The sequence below is a fragment of the Phoca vitulina genome, unplaced genomic scaffold (genome assembly GCF_004348235.1).
Source record: "Phoca vitulina isolate PV1807 unplaced genomic scaffold, GSC_HSeal_1.0 scaffold11, whole genome shotgun sequence".
In the NCBI taxonomy this organism is placed as follows: Eukaryota; Metazoa; Chordata; class Mammalia; order Carnivora; family Phocidae; genus Phoca; species Phoca vitulina.
In genome coordinates, this window is record NW_022589714.1 from 40,985,221 (window position 1) to 41,010,365 (window position 25,145).

At 37.9% G+C, this 25,145-nt stretch overlaps 1 protein-coding gene across 4 annotated transcripts in view; it reads left to right on the plus strand.

The window, feature by feature from the left end:
* USP49 (ubiquitin specific peptidase 49) overlaps positions 1 to 25,145 on the plus strand; it is an 83,456-nt gene that overhangs the window by 17,153 nt on the left and 41,158 nt on the right. For 2 of the 4 annotated variants that reach the window (XM_032409837.1, XM_032409834.1), the window contains exon 2: positions 16,889 to 16,962. The exons of 1 other annotated variant lie outside the window; for it this stretch is intronic. The gene's annotated coding sequence lies outside the window, so the exon portion shown is untranslated. Of the gene's footprint in view, positions 1 to 14,896; positions 14,974 to 16,888; positions 16,963 to 25,145 lie in introns of those variants that run through there. One more of the 4 variants, XM_032409836.1, reaches the window with a different exon arrangement.

Below are 25,145 nucleotides of genomic sequence, written 5' to 3' on the forward strand. Positions count from 1 at the left end.
GGTAAGTGCTTTAGTGAAGAGATCAAACTCATTTGTGATTGGCATCATTGTCTACTTCATGCTAAAATTCTGGATTGGTTAAATATTACCATTCTCCCCAGTTATCCTGTTAATGTGCTTCTTGAACTTTTTTTTCCTCCGTAGGCAGTTCAGCTTAGCCTACAACTAATAATAATTCAAAATCTATTTAAGATATCAATTCAATAATCCTAATCATTTAAATAAATATAAAATAAAACACATAATTGCCACTTTTTACCTCTCAGATTGAAAGATGATGGTAGCCAGTAGAGGCTAAGGATGTGGGGTAGTTGGAACTCTCACACACTGTTGGTGGGAATGTAAATTTCCTTGGAGGTAAATTTGGCAGTGTCCATTGGAATTTAAAATGTGTTTATCCTGTGACCCAGCAATTCCACTCCTAGAAATCTGTCTATGGATATATTCATACACTTGCATGAAGAATATGAGTACAATAGCATTGTTTGTTATAGGAAAAAAATGACATGTGACATTTCCACACAGTGGAACCACCATTAAGCTGTTAGGAATGCAGTGGATCTCTATTTGCTGATGTAGAAAGAAATCCACTGTTAAATTTTATTTTATTTATTTATTTTTAAATACACCTAGAAGCTCTTATTTGTTTGTTTAAGTAATCTCTATGCCCAGCCTGGGGCTCGAACTCATGACACCGAGATCAAGAGTCACATGCTCTTCCAACTGAGCCAGCCACATGTCCCTGTTAAATTATATTTTTATTTTAAAAATGATATATTTTTACCAAAGATTTTATGTATTTATTTGTCAGAGAGAGAGAGCGAGCACAAGCAGGGGTAGCAGCAGGCAGAGGGAGAAGCAGGCTTCCTGCTGAGCAAGGAGCCTGATGTGGGACTCGATCCCAGGACCCTGGGATCATGACCTGAGCCGAAGGCAGACACTTAACCAACTGAGCCACCCAGGCATTCCGAAAATTATGTATTTTTAAAAAGTTATGTTACAGAACAATATGTGTAGAATATTTCTATTTTCATAAAATGTAAGGACTGTTATCGAGGTGTTCCCTTTGTTCAGGGGAGTTACTCACTTTTTCCTCTATATACTTTTATAGTGTTTACTTTCTTTTTTTTAAATGTTTTTTTTTTTTTTTTTTTTTTTATTTATTTATTCATGAGGGTTAGCGCGAGTGCGGGAGAGAGGCAGAGGCAGAGGGAGAAGCAGGCTCCCCGCCTAGCAGGGAGCCCGATGCGGGACTCGATCCCGGGACCCCGGGATCATGACCTGAGCCGAAGGCAGACGCTTAACCATCTGAGCCACCCAGGCGCCCTATAGTGTTTACTTTCAATAAGCCTCTGAGGAAGGGGTTCACTGACAACATCTTTATGAGGGGGTCTTCTGTAGTAGAAAGGGAGAAGAAGGAAGCTGGCTGGAGAAGAGAACTGCTTCTTTCATATGATATACATCAGTCAAATTTTTGAGTCAGAAGTGAGGACTGGAATGGCAGAAAGGGGGGTATAATGGAATTTGAGACCATTTGGTGGAGGTTTTAAAGGCAATGATAAAGTCTGCATTTGTTGTGAAAAATGATCTATAAAATGGAGATGATCAGAGTACCTAGTCCGCTGGGTTCTTGTGAGGGCTAAAATAATGCATATAAAATGTTTGGAACAATAACTGACACATAGTAAGTGTTCATTATTAGCTATTATTATTGAATGAAAATACAAATATATTATCTTTTGTAAGCCTGAATAAATTAACATATTGTCTTTTATTATGTGTGCTGATGATACTGCTGACCCCTCTGACAGACCATTGCTATTTTTCACCTTTGATCCTCCCACCTACTAACTTTTAGTATTTAAAATCTGAAATACTGAAGGGTTATCATTTTAGAGCTTTAGACGTATGATGTCCTACAAATTGCTGTTGGTTTTTTTTACCAACATTAGCTTGTATACTAGTTACCTTTTGGGTTTGTAAAAAAAAAAAAAAGAGGGGAACAGGTAATTTGGGGGGGAAACATCATTTTCCATGCCCGTGGGATGTGGAATAGATATGTCACTTTGCACTGAATGTGTTCATCAGTTTTTGTTAGCAGTGCAGTGTAATGAGCGTATTAGCTACAACACCTACATTGGCAGCCAGCAGTCTGCTTGTGAATTCTTTTAGAAAACAGAAATCTGGCGAGAGGTGTTCCTGAGCAGTTGAAATATCTTTGGGAAAATCATATAGAACAAATAAAGTAGAAAAAATTTCTCCTCCAAAAAGAAATTGTTTCACCACTTAAGCCCCGAGAAAAGATGTTTTACTTGTGGATTGAAATATGACAATGTAATTTGGTAGGACTTCAGAGTTCATTCTGTATTTCAACCTTTCATTTAACTTTGTCATCTAAAGAATTTGAAGGTATATTTATATTTGATGAAAAAAATTTCTAAAACTATTTTAAGAATGATGAATTTCTCACTTTATAGTATATGAATTCTATAGTAAATTATTTTTCCTTTCCACTTCCAGTTAAAATGTATCTTAAAGCATATATCTTTTTGAGGTTTTAAAATAAAAACCTTCAACAGAAATAACATTAAAGTTTATATTTAAGCACAATACTTCGCACTTACAGTAAATTTTATTGAATAAATTAATGTGTGCATGAATAAAAAATACTTTGAATTTTAACTTTATACCCTGTGATTTGCACACAGACTAACATTGGTGTATAAAGGCCTTCTGTTCAGCCTCTATTTCCATACCTATTTTCCTCTCCTACCCCACAAGCACCTTATCTAATGTATTTGATGTATGTCCTTGATTCTATATGCATCTTTCTAAAATTCTTAGTGATTTTTTGGTGTACTTATCTTTAACTCCAAAATTGTTTATGACACTACACTATTGCCGAATTTGGCTATAGAATTCTCCCTGTAAAAATGCTGTAGTTCTGGGGTGCCTGGCTGGCTCAGTTGGTGGAGCATGCGATTCTTGATCTCGGGGTTCTGAGTTTGAGCCCCACGTTGGGTGTAGAGATTATTTAAAAATAAAATCTTTAAAAAACAATGCTATAGCTCTTACTTTGGTTTTACTTTTTTCACTGGGCAGTGTTTTAAGATCTGTGAATGGTTTTGGGTGTACATTAGCTAATTGCTCCTACCTGCAGCATGCTATTCCATGGTGTGCATCCATTCCCATAGTGATGGGTGCCTAGGCTACCATAAACAATGCTACCAATAACAAGTCTTGTTTGTGTTCGTCGTGGACATGTTTGAGAATTTCTTTGGGATACAGACTCAGGAGTGGCATTGTAACAGAAGCACTGTCAGGCTGCTGAGTGTACACACCTCACAGACATTGTATTCTCAACCTCCCAACACTTGCTGTTGTCCACAGTTCGAATTTCTGCCATTTAATAATGTCTATTTTAATTTGAATTTTCTAATTACTAGTGAGTTGAACATTTCTTCATGTTTTAGTTAACTGTTTCCCTTCTGTGAAATAAGCGTGAAAGAATAAACATAGTATCAAAAATATTTTTTACTGAGGTATAATTGATATATAACATTATGTTAGTTTCAGGTGTATAACATGATTTGCTATTTGTATATATTGTGAATTGATCACCGCAATAAGTCTAGTAACATTTATCACCATACATTGTTATAAAAATTTTTTTTCTTGCAGTGTAGACTTTTTTCTACTGTCTTGCTAATTTGCTTAGAGAATAGATCTGGACATAGTATTTTATTATTTTTTGAAGCTGGAGGAGCTTTTGGTTATGCATTATATTTTGTAAGATATTGATGTATTTTCTCAAACTTCAGAAAAGGAAGAATATCATATTTTATACAGAAGCTTAAAGTATTGTTTTCTTCCTGATTCCAAGGGACTGAAACAAACATATTCTTTTAAAATTTTATTTATTTATTTATAAGTTTTACTTATTTAAGTAATCTTTATACCCCATGTGGAGCTTGAACTCAGGACCCTGAGATCAAGAGTCACACACTCTTCCAACTGAGCCAGCCAGATACCCCTAAACAAACATATTTTTATGCATTCAACTCAAAAGCTGTAGAGTATGCTACAATTAAGCCACCTTGCTAATTAATCTATTCTCATTGTCTTCATTTATGCTGAAAGGAGAGCAAGCGTTTTTACCAGAGTAGATTTGGTTGGGAGAGTGCTTCATTTCATTAGTTTAAAAAGATCTCCCCTAGCCACAAATTGTTAGACTATCAAAATATTAGCTCCAGTCTCCCTAGATATCAGAAAACTGAGTAGGGGGCAACACCTTCTCCACTTGTCTGTTTATTGAAAAGCCCAATGCTTGATCCTAAGCATGACCTTGACGTTCATTGACTATAAGTAGATAATACTAAATAAAATGAACAAATACTATTTTTTATGCATTTGCTACAAGAGGGCTATAGATTAATTTTTACAGTATTTGGAGATAGAGAAGAGCATATTTTCTGAGATGCCATTTCTGAGAGTCTTAGAGAAAGCTGGGAACAGTTCAGATCTGCTGGCGAATCTCACTATTTATGTCAGTTTTCAGGAAAGGATAAATGTCTCTGATACAAAATGTTGGCTTGTTTCAACAAATCCACAGTATTTGCGCTTTCCTGAGGAAACAATAGTTTCTTAAGTGTTTTCATTTCTTATCAAAATGTGATGCAGTCAAGTTATTCTTTTGACTTTGGTTTAGCATCTGCTTGACTGTGAAAAAGGAATTTTAATTTGTGAAGTGATTGATATAGCCATAAACTGTGAACTTTCCCCCAATAATACCATAATATGCTTAAATTTTTCCTTTTTTTTTTGCTGGCTTTGAGGTTATGACTTTTGAGTAAGTATCTGTCAGCAAAATATTATTTCCTGCTCTTAATTGTTTTCAAGCAAAGCCACACTCTATGCGAAGGTGCAATGTGTTTTTTCAAATAACTTGATTTTACTCTACCTTGAAAATTACATTTTTATTTTCTTTTTCCCCAGAAATCTTGCTTGGAAAATCGTGTTTTTAGATGTGATTTTAAAACATTCTTTTTAACCTTTTCAAGAATCTTTTAAAATTTAACATTTATCAGTGCTAAGCTGTATGTAGCATAAAAAGTACCCTACCTGCTTTTCCTTTCCCCAATATTTGGCCTCTACGGGGACCTCCATTTCCTTTTCTTCCAGCTCTTTCTTTTGGTATTTAATGCCACACTTTTAAGCAGTAGGCTCATGCTGCTGTTTTTAAAAGTCTGTATGGCTCATTCTCTAGACCTGCACAGCTCTCATTCTTGGATCTACCTTCATCTCCCTATGTTGGGACCCCTGTTTCCTAGACCCCACGTCTTCCCTCTTCATTGTTTATACTTAAGCAATTCTTCCAGAAGGTTCCTAAGAAAAAGCTGCATAGGATGTACATTTGGGAATCTGCATGTATGAAAATGTCTTCCTTTTGTCTCGTACTTGATTTATAGTTTACCTGGGAATAGAATATAGAATAATTTTCTGAGTTTAACAGGAATTGCTCTGTTGATTTTTAGCTTCTGGTGTTGCTAATGAAAAGTCTGATGACGTTCTGACTTTTTCTTTCCCCTCCTTGGTTAGAGGTGTTTTAGGAGCTGATCTTTGTCTCTGATGTTCTGAAATTTTATGATAACCTGCCTCACTGTGAGCCTTGTTCTATCTGTTGTGCAGGGCACACTGGGGGCCTATTCAATTTGGAAACATAGATCTTTCAGTTCTGGGAGATTTTCTTGAATTCTTAAATTCTAACCAACCTCCCCCTTCTCTCTCTTGCCTCCAGTTTTCCTGTTCTTTCCCTCCTGAACTCTCTTTATTTGTGTTTGGAATGTATGGACTGCTTTACTTTTCCTATCTTTTCTATTTCTCATCTTTTTTGTCTCTTCACTTTTTGGAAAATGTCTTGACTTCATCTTCAGACTCTTCTAATTAGTTTTATGTTTCTGCTATCATATTTTTAATCTCCAAATTTTTTCTCTGAATACTGCTATTTTTAAAAAAGATTTTGGGGAAATAAAATCTTTAAAAAAAAAAAAAAAAAAAGGGCGCCTGGGTGGCTCAGTTGGTTAAGCGACTGCCTTCGGCTCAGGTCATGATCCTGGAGTCCCGGGATCAAGTCCCGCATCGGGCTCCCTGCTCAGCAGGGAGTCTGCTTCTCCCTCTGACCCTCCCCCCTCTCATGTGCTCTTTCTCATTCTCTCTCTCTCAAATAAATAAATAAAATCTTTAAAAAAAAATTAAAAAAAATAAAAAAAAAAAGATTTTGGGGGTGCCTGGGTGGCGCAGTGGGTTGAGCATCTGACTCTTGATTTCAGCTCAACCCAGGGTTCTGAGATCAAGCCCTGCATCGGGCTCTGTGCTCAGCAGAGAGTCTGCTTGTCCCTCTCCTTACCCCTCTGCCCCTCCGCGTGTACACTTTCTCTCTCAATTAAATAAATAAAAATCTTTAAAAATAAATAAAAAAAGATTTTATTTTTATGTAATCTCTTCCCCCAACATGGGGCTTGAACTCACAACCCTGAGATCAAGAGTCGCACACTCCACCAACTGAGCCAGCCAGGTGCCCCTCTGAATGTTGCTTCGAAATAGTCTGTTTTTGTTTCATGGGAGGAATAGCTCTTCTCTGAGTATGTTAATTGTAATTACATTTTTTTCTTCAGCCTCCTGCACCATCTATTTCCTTAAAATACCTTTACTTGATCATTTCTTTTGGTTTTTCATTTAGGGGATTTCCTTAAATGTTTAGCCTTGGATGTCTTACCATGTTCCATAAGGAACCACTGAAAAACTGAAAGCTGGATTTGTTGGGAGTGGGGGCTTCTGAAAGTTGACTGATCGTATTATTCATTATAAGGTAGTTAAGAGCTCACTTTTAGCAGTCAGTATTTGTAGGTGTTTTTCTGTTGGCCAAGTTCTTCCCTGGAGAGAATGCTCCCATCCTCAGTTTACACCCCTGGCTGCAACATTTGGGGAGCTGAGTGGGGAAAGAGGTGGAGGTATCTACCTTTCAGAATATCAACTCATCCATAATCCCCATCTTTTTAGACTGCTAGGCCTGCCCCTAGTTGTGCTTGAGTCCAGTGTCTCTAGTTTCCAGAGTAGGCTTCCTAGCCTCTGACCAGTGGCTGCTTGGAGTCAGGGTGGGAATCTTGGGGCAGAACTTTCACCCTGTTCTCCTTTTTCATCCCTGCCTGCTATCCCCACTTTCAGAGGTATTCTGAGCTTCTCTGGTGTATCCCAGCACAATTCAGTTTGATCTGAGGTTCCCCTTAACGTGCTCCTATGCTCTGCTAAATCAAATAACCCATCCATCTGCTTTCTGGCTTCCACAAACTTTGTTGTAGTTGTTGCCTCTCCTATTCTTTGTCCTTCAGATCTTGTTTTTACTGCTGTTTCAGTGGAGTTATGGAGAGAGCAGAGAGGTAAATGCAGGTGTTCAATGAATCATGTTTCACTGAAAATCCAAACTTCTCTAATGCTCTGTTTCAATACAAGACTTAATAAAATGGCTTGTGGCAATTGCAAAATTTTGCTACAGTACAGAAATCTGGATAACATAAATTCATTTTGGTTTTTGCTATCCTCATGGATTAATGCCTAACATGTAGCTTGCTAAAAGAGAATGACACCTGAGTGGCTTTAGGAACTTTATAGAGAGAATAATAGAACTTTTTATGGACGTAGTAACAGACCCAGAGTGTAGAAGTGGCCTATTTATGTTTGCTCATCTATCTAGAACTGGAACTGAGTCTCTTCTCCAGTTGTCTTTTCTTTACCACTATGGTTCTATCTTCTCCCATTAAAGTAACTGGAAATAGAAGCCCTTTATCCATTGCTCAGATCACCCACATGTCCTGTTAACTTTGCATATGCTTTAAGTTTGCAGTCATAAGTGTGGGGGATTTTTAAAATGTTTTTCTTTCTGTTAATTTTTAGGGTCCAGTTTTATTTTGGTGAACTTCAAACTTGAGAAAATGTGTATTTTACCATCTAAAGATGTTTCTGTTTTGAAGAATTTATAGTAAGCATTTAAAAGGTTTCTTTTTTTTTTTTCCTCCTACTATTCCATTCTCAGTGGCTTCCAAAAGTTCTTTGAGGGGGAAGGTAGAAATGCTTTCCTGAATATAATTATAGTAGTTGAAATAATTTAGAACAAATCAGGATGCCTATTAAAATGTGGAAGTAATGGGGCGCCTGGGTGGCTCAGTTGGTTAAGTGACTGCCTTCGGCTCAGGTCATGATCCTGGAGTCCCGGGATCGAGTCCCGCATCGGGCTCCCTGCTCAGCGGGGAGTCTGCTCCTCCCTCTCCCGCTCCCCTCTCTTGTGCTCTCTCTCTCTCAAATAAATAAATAAAATCTTTAAAAAAAAAAAAAAATGTGGAAGTAATGTGGAAAAGGGAAGCAGGTTTTATAAAAATATCAACAGGTTTCTTTGGAGCAATCCTAGAGTGCTTTCTTTACCAGCTTTTCAAAACTCAGTTCTCAATTCTTCTCCTCTAAGGCCTCTTCCTCCATTTTACCCCATGGGACATAAATCTTTTTTTTTTTTTTAAGATTTTATTTATTTATTTGAGAGAGCAGAGCAAGAGAGAGAGAAAGAGCATGAGAGTGGGTGAGGGGCAGAGGGAGAGGGACAAGAAGACTCCCACTGAGTGAGGAGCCCAACGTGGGGCTCGATCCCAGGATCCGAAGATCATGACCTGGGCCAAAGGCAGACACTTAACCGACTGAGCCACCCAGGCGCCCTGGGACATAAATCTCTTGTCTTATTTCCCCATTCCCTCCTATATTCTGTATGTGGTACATTTGCCCACAGCACACTGCCAGATTCATTGTATGTTGACATAGAATTCTTTGGGGCAGAACCCCTATATTGTACTTTTGACGAAATTTACTTACATATTTATGGAATGCCTTTGACTGAGGTACTGGGCTCCTCTGTAGGTGCTAGCATCTGTTAGAGGTACATATTAGGTCTTAAACAGATTCCTGATGGTTGGTATAAGTTCACTTTTTCTCTAGTCACTATTTCAAAGCAATTGAAAGAACTGGCTCTGCCCCTTCCTTTGCGTCACATTGGTGGCTAGCAGTAACAGCTGGGAGTAGAGTGGGGGAAAGCCTGTTTGGAAGCTCAGGGGTCTAATGTTCCCTTCTGTTGAAAAATGAACGTGTTGTAAAAGAAGTCCTCTGAGATTCCTTACAACCTCCAGGTTTCATGGTCATAAAGAGGTGCTCCCAGTGAATTAGTGACACCATTTGTAAGAACTAACCCACAAAGAAAAATGTCTCTTAGGATTGAACGGAATTCAATGGAAGTGTTTCCATAACTGAGCTAAGCTGTTGCATACATAATCTGAAGTAACCTAGAACACTTAGAATAATAGAGCATTGGTTTTATTTTTTGCTTTTTTTCCTCTCCCTGTCTTCTCCGGTTAAACAGTGCTTTCTCATTGTACTTTGGAAATGTTTTTTAACTTTTATTTTTTCTAATTTTTTATTGTGAAATATATTTTATTTATTTTATATATATATATTTTATATATATATTTTAATTTTATTATGTTAATCACCATACATTACATCATTAGTTTTTGATGTAGTGTTCCATGATTCATTGTTTGTGTATAACACCCAGTGCTCCGTTCATTACGTGCCCTCTTTAATACCCATCACCAGGCCAACCCATTCCCCCCACCCCCCTCCCCTCTAGAACCCTCAGTTTGTTTCTCAGAGTCCATAGTCTCTCATGGTTCGTCTCCCCCTCCGATTCCCCCCCCTTCATTTTTCCCTTCCTACTATCTTCTTTTTTTTTAAAACATATAATGTATTATTTGTTTCAGAGGTACAGGTCTGTGATTCATCAGTCTTACACAATTCACAGCGCTCATGATAGCACATACCCTCCCCAATGTCTATCACCCAGCCAAGCCATCCCTCCCAACCCCCACCACTCCAGCAACCCTCAGTTTGTTTCCTGAGATTAAGAATTCCTCATATCAGTGAGATCATATGATACATCTCTTTCTCTGATCGACTTATTTCACTTAGCATAATACCCTCCAGTTCCATCCACGTTGTTGCAGATGTCAAGATTTCGGGGTTTTTTTTTTTTTTTTGATAGCTGCATAATATTTCATTTTATATATATACCACATCTTCTTTATCCATTCATCTGTTGTTGGACATCTTGGCTCTTTCCATAGTTTGGCTATTGTGGACATTGCTGCTATGAACTTGGGGTGCATGTATCCCTTCGGATGACTACATTTGTATCTTTGGGGTAAATACCCAGTAGTGCAATTGCTGGGTTGTACAGTAGCTCTATTTTCAACTTTTTGAGGAACCTCCATACTGTTTTCCAGAGTGGCTGCACCAGCTTGCATTCCCACTTTATGTGAAAAACCCAAAAGACTCCACCCCAAAACTGCTAGTGAAATATATTTTAAAACATGTACATTTTTTTTTTTAAGATTTTTTTTTTTAAGCAATCTCTACACTCAGTGTGGGGCTCAGATTCACAATCCTGAGATCAAGAGTCGCATGCTCTACCAACTGAGCCAGCCAGGTCCCCCAAAACATGTACATTTTAAAGACCAGTGAAACAAAAGCCAGGATTAACCGTCCTGTAAGTGTAAATTGCCTCTATGATGCTCCCTTACACCCCACCCCAGCTTAACCGCCATCCTGACTGTTATCAAGAAAGCTAGGATTTTGCTTCTTTTTATTATCTTTTAAATTCTAAACTTGGAAATGGATTAGCTCAGTAATGAGAGGCTTTCAGTCTTTTTTACATATGTGTTTTATTTTTTACATGAGGTAAAACTAGAAAAATAATAGATGATGCTATTATGCCATTGACTCTTCTGAGCACTTTGCACATCCTAACTCCCCAGCAGCTGTATGAGGTAGGTGAGGAAACTGAGCCCAGGCTACGAATTGGGTCCCATTGAGATTCTAATCCAGCCAACCTAATGCCTAAACCTACTGTCTTAACCATGACACCTAATTAGGGTATTGTTTTATAATTTGATACAATTATATATTTTTAAGATCTGGGTTTATTTTGTATCTTGGAATACTTTAACCAGATAACAGGGTAGCCATCGAGCTCTGTATTGTTTCTGCTAGAACTGTTTCATTGGAAAGCTCTACAGGGTTTTGGTTCTTGTCCAAACACTCCTAATATCTCATTGTTTGGCACAGATAAATAGTCCATCAATTTATCTAAACCTTATTGTATCTTTAGTAGTATCCATTTTAGAGCCCTTCTAAAATGTTTATTTTATAAATACCAGTTTTTCAATGGAAATTTTCAGGGAAAAACCAACAATATCTCTTTATGTTTATACTATAGTGAATGGTGATATGTAGGTTAGAGTTAGCTTTAATTTTTAAAAGAAGAGCTGTGATTATAGGAAACATTTTTCTAATATTCAAAATTCTTACAAAATTTTCATGTTTGTAAGACACAGTAATTTTTGGCACTTGTTTAGATATGATCTCCAAGAGATAGCTTCTTTATAAAACTGTTATTGACTCTAGTGAATGTATGTTTCCTTTGCAGTGTTTTCTCTAAAAACAACTAGCTGCAGTGGAAAGTCTTTCTTTCCTTTTTTTTTTTAAAGTAATCTCTACGCCCAATGTGGGGCTTCAGCTCACAACCCCAAAATCAAGAGTCTCATGCTCTCCTGACTGAGCCAGCCTGCACTGATAATAAGTCTCTATGTTTAAATTTTAGAATCAGACACTGTTTCTGTAGGAGTGCAGATTTACAGCTCTGTCCCCTCTTGAACAAGGCATGTAAAGTGCATCAGGATATTGCTAACCACCAACTAAATTTTACCATGACACAAAACTTTACTTAAGTAAACCTCCTGTTCTTTGCCACAGATGTAGAGTTACTGGAAGTGCACTAATGCAAAGCAATTATCTTGGGCTTAGGTACTGCTGTTTTTTCCTGTGTGATCCTGGACTAGTCATTTAACAACCGATTCAAATATCCATTCTTCATCCATAGAGTGCCACTGGCACCTACCTCATTGTGAGAATTAACTGAGCAAATATACGTGAAAACACCTCACTTCGCATAGTATCTAGTAGGATTAAAATAAATGTTCATAAATGTTCTCTTCCCATTAAAATTGCTGCTCTGTGCTGACAAAATTGTTGTATAGTATTTATAAAACGTGCTTGGTAATGACAACTAATGTTTTTAAAACGGTTTGAATGAATGCTGCAGACTGAACTCTACCAATTAATATTTATTGTATGTGGGGAGTAGAAAAGTGGGAGTAGATTTCAGCACAGTGATGGAATAGCAGTTCTGGTGCATGCTAGATGGAAGGCCATTTTTGTGGCTGCCACTGCTGCTCTCCAGATTAAATGGGATTTGGTATTGCTTTTGTTTGCACATACTGATCTGGGATGATTGGGGAGAATGCAAGTATATCTGCTCTTGCTTTTAAGTCATTTTATTTTTTGGTGAGAAGAAATTCACAGGGTGGCTAACATCTCATGCCCTTTAATCCCTATAAGCTGTTAGTTAAGACCAGGATGTTATTTAACTAAAATAAAGATGCTGATACCAAACACATTTTAGGATTCTTTAGCTCCACAGGAAAGATCAGGTTCTTTTATCCTAGTATGCTTCCCCAAGCCCCTGGAATGTTCAAATAATCAATGTCTCTTCTCACCAGAACAAGGATCTAAAGTCTTTGCTATTTTTGGTAGCAAGGGAAGAAGAGCTAACCCATGTGTAGCTCTTGTCAGTTTACAATGCACTTACACATACATTTTCTTATTTGATCTATGCAGCACCCGCAGAAGGGAGTAGAGCTGATGTTATATCCATTTAGAAGTGAGAAGGTAGAGGTCCCAAAACATTAGTGAGTTGCCCAAGGTTACACTGCTAATAAGTGGATAACCTGAGGCTTAAACCCAAGTCTTATGATTCTAAATCTAAGGCTCTTGCACTCTTCTGTGTTCTTATGCCCTTTATAAATAAACAGACCCATCTAGTATCTTATTACTAGATACGGAAGTCAATCAAAGCAGGTGGATTTCTAAAACTTTTTTTTTTTAAGATTTTATTTATCTATTTGAGAGTGAAAGAGAGAATGCACGTGTGCACCGCGAGAGAGCATGAACAGAGGGGAGAGGCAGCGGGAGAGGGAGAAGCAGACTCCCTGCTGAGTGGGGAGTCTGATGCAACACTCGATCCCAGGACCCTGAGATCATGACCTGAGCCGAAGGCAGACGCTTAACCGACTGAGCCACCCAGGCGCCCCTAAAACTTTTTTAAAAATTGTATTTACATTTATTTATTTGAGAGAGATTAAGAGAAAGAGCGTCTGCTTGTGAGCATGAGCCAGGGGAGGGAGAGGAAGAGGGAAAGAATCCCAAGCAGATTCCATGCTGAGCATGGAGCCCTAGACTTGGGGCTCGATCCCAGGACCCTGAAATCATGACCTGAGCCAAAACCAAGAGTCCAATACTTAACTGACTGCGCCACACAGGCATTTAGGGAAGAAAATTTCTAATGTGGGGCTTGACCATCTTTTAGTCTGAGACTCTGATCTCTTATACATCATTGTATTGGTCCCAATTTGTTTTTATTTGGGAAGGCTAAAACAATGTGAAGTGTTTTGTTCTAAAACAAACAGGTAATGTGGAGAGTTGAAAAAATTATAGTTTACAGTGATAAATGCCATGTGAAGTTTCTGGGTTTTGGGGGTTTGCTTTTTTTTTAATTTTTAAATTTATTTTTATTTTTTATTTTTTAAAAGATTTTATTTATTTGAGAGAGAGAGAGAGCACAAACAGGGGGAGCAGCAGAGGGAGAGGGAGAAGCAGGCTCTCCACTGAACAGGGAGCCCGATGTGGGGCTTGATCCCAGGACGCTGCGATCATGACCTGAGCCGAAGACAGATACTTAACCAACTGAGCCACCCAAGCGCCCTAGCTTTTAAAAAAAAAAAAAAGATTATTTATTTGAGACAGAGTGTATGAGCAGGGGAAGGTGGGTGGAGGTAGAAGGAAAGGGAGAGAATCTTAAGCAGACTCTGCACTGAGCTTGGAGCCCAGTGCAGGGCTCGATCTCACGACCTTGAGATCATAACCTGAGCCAAAATCAAGACTCCGATGCTTAACCAAAGACTGAGCCACCCAGGGGCCCCTGCCATGTGAAGTTTTTAATTGAAAATACTTTGTAAATATTAGAAAGCATATTGCCCAAGAAGTAAAATTTGAGATAAAGGTCAATTTAAAAGAAGAGGTCCTCTATCAATAATTCATTCAACTGGGATGCCTTGGGTGGCTCAGTTGGTTAAGCAACTGCCTTCAGCTTGGGTCATGATCCCAGGGTCCTGGGATCGAGTCCCGCATTGGGCTCCCTGCTCAGCGGGGAGCCTGCTTCTCCCTCTGCCTTCTCTGCCTGCTGCTCCCCCTGCTTGTGCTCTCTCTCTCTCTCTGACAAATAAATTTAAAAAAATAATTCATTCAACCAACAATATATATTAAGTCAATAGGTGGGGTGCCTGGGTGACTCAGTCGGTTAAGCATCTGCCTTCAACTCAGGTCATGATCCCAGGGTCCTGGGATCGAGCCCTGTGTTGGGGCTCCCTGCTCAGAGAGTCTGCTTCTCCTTCTCCCTCTACCCTTCCTCTGCTTGTGCTCTCTCTCTCACTCACTCTCTCAAGTAAATAAAATATTAAAAAAAAAGATATGACTGATCATGATCACTCATAATTTAAAAAATTACTATGACATTGACTTAAAAATATGTCATTTTTTAGACTTTCTACCCAACTGCAGAAAAAGCATTGGTTTCTGAGCCATTGGTTCTTCAGCAGTGACAATGAAAATATGTTTCCACTTCAAAACAAACAACATTAGATGTAGCTTCCTGGCTTATCACACCTGCCTTGTCTGCTCTCAGGGCTGTCTTGAGGCATCTGAGAGGTAGGTGTAGAAGCACTTCGAAAACCACAAAGTGCCATAACAATATGTTACGTGCATGCATTCATGTGTGAATCTTCTGATTAATTGTATACTTGAGATGTTTTGTCAGAAGACATTTTGCTACGTGAGTTTATAGATTGGAATAGGCCAAATTTGTGACTGGGTCAAGGAAAACATTTAAATCCAGCAAGGCCTTGCTGGTAGTAAAATTATAGAGTGAATGGGTGGTAGGAAGTAAGGCTAGAGTGTTGGTGCCTTAGAGTATGAATAGAAATGACAGATCTGAACATTTTCTTTGTTTAGTATCCAGCCTATTTGTTCTTTCATCAATATTTATTGGGCACCTAGTAAAGACTAGGCATAGTTTTAGAAATCACTGTTGTTCACAATTCAACTGGGATGCCTTGTCCTCCAGTACCCTCCTGGGTACTGTTGTCCTCCAGGAGTTTACTGGGGAAGACAGAGACAAGGTGTAACATAGGATAATAAATGTTTGTATTTCACAATGTACCACATAACTGACCTTGCCAAAAAAAGTATGATCTTGGTTAGATTTTTTTCTAATTTAAATATGTTAATGTTCTCATGATCAACTTTTTAAACTTTAAAAAATATTATAAAATACTTAAAATATTTTGAGATATGTAACACATATACTGTATTTTAAATGCATAATTTATAGTTTATATATTGAATCCTAGTTATATTTAATATTCAGCTACATTTGTTTTATATATGTATTTTTAGATAACCTTAATTATCTAAAATATGAGTTTCTTTTACTTGGTAAGCCATCTGAACATTCTCTATCTGACTACATTAATATTAGAGAGCTCTTCAAGGAAGGGTATCACTGCTGTCACTTTGATGTTAGTCCTTGGTGCTAGTATTTCTTCAGAGCAGAAACCTGATTTTGAATCCTAGCTCTGCCATTTAGTAACTGTGAAACTTATTTGTGCCTCAGTTTCAATGTCTGTGAAATGGGAATAAAGATAATGCCTAACTCATCATTGTGAGAAGTGAAAGAGTTAATATGTGCGAGAGTGCTTAGATGAGTGTCTGGCACACATTTAAAACCGTATCAATGCCATCAGCAGCTATCCTCATCATTGTTATTGTTATTATTTGACAGAATGAGGTGAGGAAGGTTAAGAATGGACTTTCCCCTCTCAAGCCCTGAAAATTCCTCAAAACTAAAGGTAGAAAGATAAAAAGAAGGGAGCTAAACCTTTGTTGATCATCAGCTATGTGCCAGGCAGTGACCTAGCATTTACCTACATTCTAATTTAGTCCTTACACCAGTGCCCTGAAGTATATTCGAAAACAGGCTCAGACAAATTAGGAAACTTGCATAAGGTCTTGTACTAGTAAGTGGACACCATGATGATAACTGGTCTTTGCTATTCTGCATCCTGTACTCTCGCCTTGCATGACACCAGAACACGTGAGAATTCAAGAAGTTTCACTAGGAGGTAAGCTTGAAATTTGCTTGTTAGGGACTTTATTTTTAATGACAGTTTAAAGGATGTCATCAACATTTTGAGTTTGTTCCTACTGTAGCGATTTGTTTTAGGTATCTGTAATTCCACCTGCCCCCCATTTCAAAAGTATATTGCAGTAGTCTAAATGATGTAAGTGGAACCTAGATGGCAAATATTTGGACACACGGAGTCTTAGTAATAAGTTTTCAGAATTAAGCCAAATTATAATTTCCCAATTTTCAAGATCACTATTGTAATTATTTAAGTCATTACTCCTGAGGTCTATAGCTATTTCATAGGGCTTTTAAGCCTAAACTCCATGTAGCTACATATCCTAGGTACTGATCCTTTTTTTGAATTTTTAAATAAAATTCATGAAATTGCTTTTCTTTTGCTGTATATTAGCCCAACCTTATGAATTGTTTCCCCCATAGGTAATAGAGAAGAGGAAACCTAATCAATGGCTATGAAATGATATGGAAGAAGACAGAAAAAACTTGTTTAATGGGTAAGAAATAAAACTATAATAAAAAGATTAATGAAAATTATTCATAATAGTGTTATGTATGGCCAATCTGTAATCCATGGCCAAGATTGGTATACCATTAGGGTGAGTGATCAGTCACCATTTTGGTATTATCCCCATTCTGAACTTCTCCACCTCCTTCCTTCTTACCGTTGTGAATTTCTCAGTAGTATGAGTTAACTTAAGCTAAGAGGGGACACAGCTCTATTTGAAGATAAAAGTAGGATCTGGAGATCAGCAACCATTCTAAAAAACAGGTTTAGGGTAGGGCTTGAAGCTTATTGGTGGTTGGATTGTCATTTTCCAAATCCTGCCCATTGCTGTGATGTTAGGCTTACTGTGGCGGTCCTGTTCATTTAAGCAAGTGCAGATCGTGTCAATGGAATGCCACAGAAAGCCTGATGAAACTGCCTAAAGTTATGAGATAGGAAATGTTTTAATACTATAAGTCCATAGATTCTTTTTTTTTTTTTTAAGATTTTATTTATTTATTTGACAGAGAGCAAGCACAAGCAGGGGGAGCAGCAGAGGGAGAGGGAGAAGCAGGCTCCCCGAGGAGCAGGGAGCCCGATGCAGGGCTCGATCCCAGGACCCTGGGATCAATGACCTGAGCCGAAGGCAGACGCTTAACCGACTGAGCCACCCAGGCGCCCCAAGTCCATACATTCTTATTGTCAATAGATAACCAAAACCCTCTCCCTAAAATTTAGCCCCCTCCCAGGGTATATAAGTATATGATATGTATTTGTGCAACCTTCTTCTTTGCCTAATGATTAAAAACTTGGGTTTAGAAGCCAGACTGTTTTTGACTAGGCATCATTAACTTGACATTTGGGCAGCTTAATTTCTTAATGAACTTAATTCCTTGGGTATAAGTGGGGACAGTAAAATTCCTGTCTCATCGTGATGTTGAGGATTAATTGGATAATACATCTAAAAAACTTGGAATAATGCCTGAAACATAGTAAGTGTTAAATAAATGTTAGCTATAATTCTCATATGTATTCTAGTTAGCACTTTTATGTGCCAGCCCTCCACAGATGAATCTTTTTCTGATATACTGCAGGAGTTAAGCTATCTTGGATGAGGTTAACCCTGGTGGCAAGGATTTTTTAAATTTTCATGAAAGTTTTCCTTTTGGCTTCAAGCTTCGATTCTCTCAGAGTATGCTGCTAGGCTACGTGTGAGAACAGAGTTATACACATTCAGCTCTTCCTGCGTATATAGTGGTGTATATAATGATGCATGAATAAAAACTATCTTCTGGGGGCGCCTGGGTGGCTCAGTCGGTTAAGCGTCTGCCTTCGGCTCAGGTCATGATCCCAGGGTCCTGGGATCGAGCCCCACATCGGGCTCCCTGCTCCACGGGGAGCCTGCTTCTCCCTCTCCCCCTCCCCCTGATTGTGTTCCTTCTCTCGCTGGGTCTCTCTCTGTCAAATAAATAAATAAAATCTTTAAAAAAAATAAAAATAAAAATAAAAACTATCTTCTGGCTGTGATAGTTTTATCTTGCCCATAGAAGTATAGAACAGTGTTAATGCTGGTTGCATGATTCTCTTGTTTCTAGATAGATATGTCAAATTTCTGTTAAGATTCCTTGAGTCTGTTTTGAAAGACCAGTCTTTTTGAGTTTTTTTCCTTATTTCACAGAATTGTAATAATTATGAAAATGTCTTTGATATCTTTTTCATGGCTTGTCAGCACTTTCTTACATAGTGCAGACAATTACCTATTAGGAAGGGAGGCCACTAAGACAGTCATCTCTTCTTAATATTTTCCTCCTTATTGTCCTGGGGCTTTATTAGATTTTTATGGACTATTCTCTCTGCTGTGACTATTTTAGAAGACTAATATATAAAAACAGAATTTAACATTTACTGAATACTTCTTATGTGTCAGGCATTGTTTTAAGTGCTTTACCCAATTATTCATTATCTCATTTAATCCCATCATCTACTTATGAGGCAGATACTGTTATCTTCATTTTAAAACCTGAGGAAGCTGAGGCACAGATTAAGTAACTTGCCCAAAGTCACATTGCAAGTGGCAGCTTTAGGATTCAAACCTAGATCCCCTGTTCCAGGGCCTGTAACTGCTGGCCTAGTTAGTAAACTCGTATAAGGTTTGTTAAGGCGGGTGTAAATTTAAATAAGACAATAAAGTCAAATATTTCCTGAAAAAGTCACCATAACTAATCTGATTTTGCTTGCCTGTGGGAAGGAAAATTGGAAATCATGTATCTTCTTAAGTATGGGAAAAATGATGATGTTAGATGATTTTCCATAAATAATTATTTGTCTTGGATCATCCTTAAGTGAATACAGCCGTTTTGCTTCTTTACGAATCATTTGCAGTAGATAGAAAATCACTTGCACCTATCTAAGGACCAATATTATGTGTTTAAAAGGGACTAGAATGAGTTGATTTGTAGATTGCCATTTAGCTGCTATTTGTAGAAACGGGCTCTCAGAAAGACTGAACTGTGCAGCAGTTCAGAACTGATTAGTGATTGGAAATTGTTATTTTGTCCTGTTAAATAATATTTGAATGACAGCAGAAAGTTATGCAAGGAAAGGAAAGGCAGGAGAAAGGTGACTTATGGGTCTTATAATGAGAATGTCCCTTAGAAGTAATGGTCTAAAAAGTCAATGTACATTAACAATCGACACTTGTCTAGGAACTGGAAGGAGTTATAGTACATGGTTTTTGTTCTGGGCTATGTCTTGTCAGAGAGAAGCATTGGCTTTTTTTCCCTTCACATAGCAATTCATTCCCTGTTGAAATATGGTAAAGTACAAAGGGTAAGCAACATTTAAAATAACAACAACACTGATAAAATGTTTTGGCTTTCTTTAAAGTATGGCCACATGTGGTCAGCAATGTTTTCCTCTCTCCTCTCCATCTTTTTAAACTCCCATTTCCTGTTTGAGAATCCCTTCTAAGTGTTGATCAAAATTATGGCTTTTAGCATGCATCTCTTTTACAACAGTGTCTTAAAGAGTGGCTCAGGGACTCCTGAGATTCTTTCAGGAGTCACAACTATGTTCATAACAATACTAAAACATTACTTGCTTATGGGTATGTAGTGGAGTTTTCCAAAGGCTACATGATGTGTAACCAAGTGAATACAGAAACAGGAGAATCTAGCTGTCTTCTTTAATCCAGACACTGAAAAGATTTGCAGAAACGTAAGGCCACTCTTCTCTAGATTTGCTGAGAAGCACTAAGGTTTGTTTCTATGTTAAAATGTAACAGTGACCCCAGTCTAGGCCAGAAAGTTCCGCTGCTCCTGTCTCGTGATTGAGTGGATTGGGAGTGGTCACAGGCAGTGCCCACCACAAACACCTCCCTGTACATTCTGGGGACATCCTGAGAGACTGAGGCTATGTCTCCTGATCTAGAGAAGTGAAACTTTGGCTCCTTTTTCATAATTGTGCTAGAGGGTCTATTCCAGATTATAAGGAGCTGTGGAAATCTAGAGAAAGGAGGGCTTGACTTTAAGTAGGAGCACCATCCAAGCTTGCCAGTGACCCCACTGATATGTGCCATATTTGTAGTGTTCTTTGTATTGGTTGCTCCCAACTTTGAGAGGACCAAAGGAACCTTACAGGATAGCCTTTTATTTGACTGTATTAATTGAGCATCTGCTATGTTCTAGCCATGTTCTAGGAGCTGGAAATAAGTCAGTGAACAAAATAAAAACAAAAACGCCGCTGTCCTCATGGAGTTTCCATTCCAGCTTTGGAGTCCTTTGCTGTAGTCACAGCTCCCTCTCAGGGGACTCTCAGAGTTGGCGATGGCCTCTGTGGTGCTCAAGCCTCTGTGTCTTGAGCACTGACGGGTATTTCCAGTGACTGGCTGCTGAGGATAGAGTGGAAACTGCTTGACAGTTTGTGATTATTTTTTTTTTATTATTATTATTTATTATTATTTAAAAAAAAAAAGTACCAAATGGTTTCGGATTTTTCAAATCGTACATAAAACAATAAAGGTAGCCTATCTAGTCACCCTTATTGTGGCTATTTTAATCTTGTTTTGTTTTCAAGTTAGTGTCACTTTGTCAAGAAATTTAACTTAAAATAATTACTAACAGATGTTAAATTTATTCTAATTGTTTTTCGTTATTTGAAGAAAAATGTTCATACATGCGTGAGATTTTCCTTGTCTGGTAAGTTGCTCCCAAGACCCTGTAATTTGTTTAATAGACTTTTATACAGAAAGAGATTACTTGGCTCATTAGATTGAGTCACTTAATAATGACTTGAAGGTTAACTAATGCGGCCATCAGACTCCTGCTCACCGGCTGGACGTCTATCATATCACTAACTTCAGTCATTTCCAAATGCAGATGAGTGGGAATATCATTAGAATATTAATGGAAAGAGAAACTGACATTCAAAATGTGAATGGCTAAAAATTGTCTCTAAAGATAATTTTAATTTTTAAGATACACTTTAATAGAAGCTTTTTTTTTTTTTTTAAATTGGGTGGCATTGTGACCTTCCCTTTATTGAAGGTGTTAAAGGAGCTTTTTAATCAGAGTGCAGCAAATGGCTGTTGTCTCTTCACATTGCTACCTGCCAGGCGCCCAATTTCCAGCTGTGCCTGGTGTTCCAAAGATCAGAATGTCTAGGATTCAAATAAAATCCCTCTCTTCTGCCAGTGGGTAAGCCATAGTCTGCTGCTCAGGGCGGAGATGGGGTAAACTGAGGGATCCTTTCAAAGGTGTCCAACCAACCTCTTTTTTTTTTTTTTAATCCCTGAAATCCCACACCTTACCTCTACCTTCAGAGGTATATGGAGCCTCTAATTTCTGGGCCTTTCCAGGTTCTGAAGTTCTAACCAGCTTGATTGCTTATTTCACCCTGGTGTGAGTAACATTTAAATTTTAGCATGCTTTTGTCTCTTACACTTCCCATTCTTCTGTTTGCTTACCAGAGTCCAAAATTTTGATACCTCTCATGTACTATTCTATCATCTCTCACTCTTTCTGTCCTTATGTATTTATGCTCTTATTACCCTTTGCTGTGATTTTATTGGGATTTTGAGAGGAAAGGAGATAAATGTGTATTCATTCTGCCATGTTTTACTGGAAGCCCAGGATTTAACATGTATTATCAAGTGCATGCAACATACCAGGAATTGTTAGACACTTGTCTTTTCTCTAATTCAAAAATCCCTTCAAATTCTATTGAGGGTAGAATATTCATTCACATTAGTGCTACTCTCACCTGTTATTTTTTTAGCACCTTCTATATGCTAGGCACTATCACATAAAGCATTTCATTCAATCATCACATCCACTCTAACGCATATAGATATCATACCTCATTTTATTTTATTTTATTTATTTATTTTTAAGATTTTATTTTATTTATTTGACAGAGAGAGACACAGCGAGAGAGGGAACACAAGCAGGGGAAGTGGGAGAGGGAGAAGCAGGCTTCCCGCTGAGCAGAGAGCCCGATGTGGGGCTCGATCCCAGGACCCTGGGATCATGACCTGAGCCGAAGGCAGACGCTTAAAGACTGAGCCACCCAGGCGCCCCTCATGCCTCATTTTAATGAATATGGAGACAAATTTAAAGTCACAGGCCCAGTAAAAAGTAATGTTGGTTTTGAGATAGGCTTTTAAAATAAATATGCTTTCTGTATATCAACTATCTATTGGATATTAGATAGATAACCATTGTGGGGCTTTTTGTTTTTTGTTTTTTTTGTTTAATGTAAGCTCTGCGCCCTATGTGGGGCTTGAACCCAATGACCCTAAGATCAAGAGTCGCATGCTCTATTGACTGAGCCAACCAGGCACCTCAACCATTGTGGATTTTTAAGCAGGGGAACACAGAATAGGATGAAAATGCTGTTTTTGTTTAATATAGTGATAATATTAAAGATACATAGTTGACCTAAAAAGATAGAAGGCATCAACTAGCACTTAAAGCAGTAATGAATGGCCTGCAGTGTTAAGGGCCTAGATTTGGGGGGAGAGAGCAGTAGGAAGCAGCATGAGGAAGGTAAGTAGGTTTAAGAAGCATGTGATGGGGTGGGGGGGTGCGAATCCATTCTCTTAAATGAGCTACTGTAACAAAGAACTTAGCCCTGAGTCTGGTACTCTCATTTCTGAATACGAATTAGTAGGCTTTGGTAACCAGCTTGACTGTGACATGAATAAGGAGTTAAAGGGAATGTCAAGTTTTCAAGTCAGGTGAATAGGAGTGCCATATCTAGGACTGAGGTAAGGTGGGAAGTGCAAGAGGAAATTAGTAAATTTGAACAACATATGTGAATGTCATGGTTTTTTGGAAATACGAACATCTGACATGTCTTCTGTATTCCTTTCTTTGTTTTTTGGCATTTATCTGAATGTCCTGTAATCATATCAGACACTATTACAGAAAGTTGACTTCATTCAGTCACATGATTTCTTGGTCAGTAATAGTATATACCCATATTTTTAAGCTAATCTTTAGTATTTTTAAATCTTAATTTGAGGGCATTTTTTTTTCCTTTTTGGGAGCAAGTACTCTGATTTCATTAGCACACAAAGTGTTTTTACAAGTCAATTCTAAAAGACCAGGAACCTGGTGTAAAAGACATGAATGGGTAGATCAAATAAAGAGAAAAAAAGATCAATAGTCACCATAATTAAAGGCACACAAACAAAATATTATTATTTTTTTAATTTTATTTATTTATTTGACAGAGAGATAGACAGAAGAGCACAAGCAGAGGGAATGGCAGAGGGAGAGGGAGAAGCAGGCTCCACACTGAGCAGGGAGCCCGATGCGGGACTCGACCCCAGGACCCTGGGATCATGACCTGAGCTGAAGGCAGACGCTCAACCATCCGAGCCACCCAGGCGCCCCAAAATATTATTTTTTTAATATTTTATTTAAATAAAAATTATTTAAAGATGTGTCAATCCGTGGTACAAACACACATTCTCAAATACTATTGATGGGAGGTGAGGGAGAGAGTATAAATTAGTGCAGCCTTCTTGGAGGGCAGCTTGGTGATATCTATCCAAAATTTAAATGCATATATCCCTTGACACGGCAATTCATCTTCTGCAAATTATCTCATAGACACACTTGCATAAGTGTGTCATGATATATGCCAAAGAATACCCATGGTGCATTGTTTGAAAATAGCATTAATTCTTCACTCGTAGAGGAGTTAAATGGATTAAGTAGTCCATTTCATAGAATATGGTATATTCTTTAAAAAGAGTGAGATAAAGCCAGATGTATGGGAAAATGTCCAAAGTATGTTAAGTTAAAAAAAAAAAAAAGATGTAGAATAAGGTGTATGTTAAAGTTTGATTTATGTTAAAAATTATGTTTCTAAATGCATAAAATATTTCTTGAAATGTGCTCCAGAAGGATGCTCAGTTAACAGTAGTTACCTCTGGAGAGGCAACCAGGGATAGAAAGCAGAGGGAGAGCTTTACTCTTGTAGTTTCATATTGTACACTATTAGTTTTATTTTTTAAGCATATAAAATTAATATGAAAAAACAGGACTCCAGTTGTCCTTTGCTAAACTTTTTTTTTTTTAAGTAAACTACCCCCAGTGTGGGGCTCAAACTCACCACCCCAAGATCAAGAGTCACATGCTCTACCGACTCAGCCAGCCTGGTGCCCCTTCTTTGCTAAACTTATAATGAACCCTGGGGTGCCTGGGTGGCTCAGTCGGTTGGGTGTCCCGACTCTTGATCTCAGCTTAGGTCTTGATCTTAGGATCGTGTGTTGGGCTCTGTGCTGGGCATAGAGCCTATTTAAAAACAAACAACAACAAAACTCATAATGAACCTTGCTTTTCATAATTTAAAAAAATTATTATAGAAAATTTCAAACTTTATCTATACCCCTTCCCTCCTCCTTACCCTACTCTTGGATTCTTTTGAAACAAATCCTAGACATTATATTATCTCATCTATAAATAGTTTATTATGTGCCTCTAAAAGATAGAATTATTTTTTATAAACATAACGATAATTATCACGCATGTAAATATTGACAGTAATTCCTTAATATCACCAAATATGTCAATGTGCAAATCTCCCCAATTATTTCATTTTTTAAAATATTTGAATTTTTGAATCAGGATCCAAATAAAGTTCAAACATTGTAATTAGCTGATGGTATCTCTCTCTTTTGCCTCC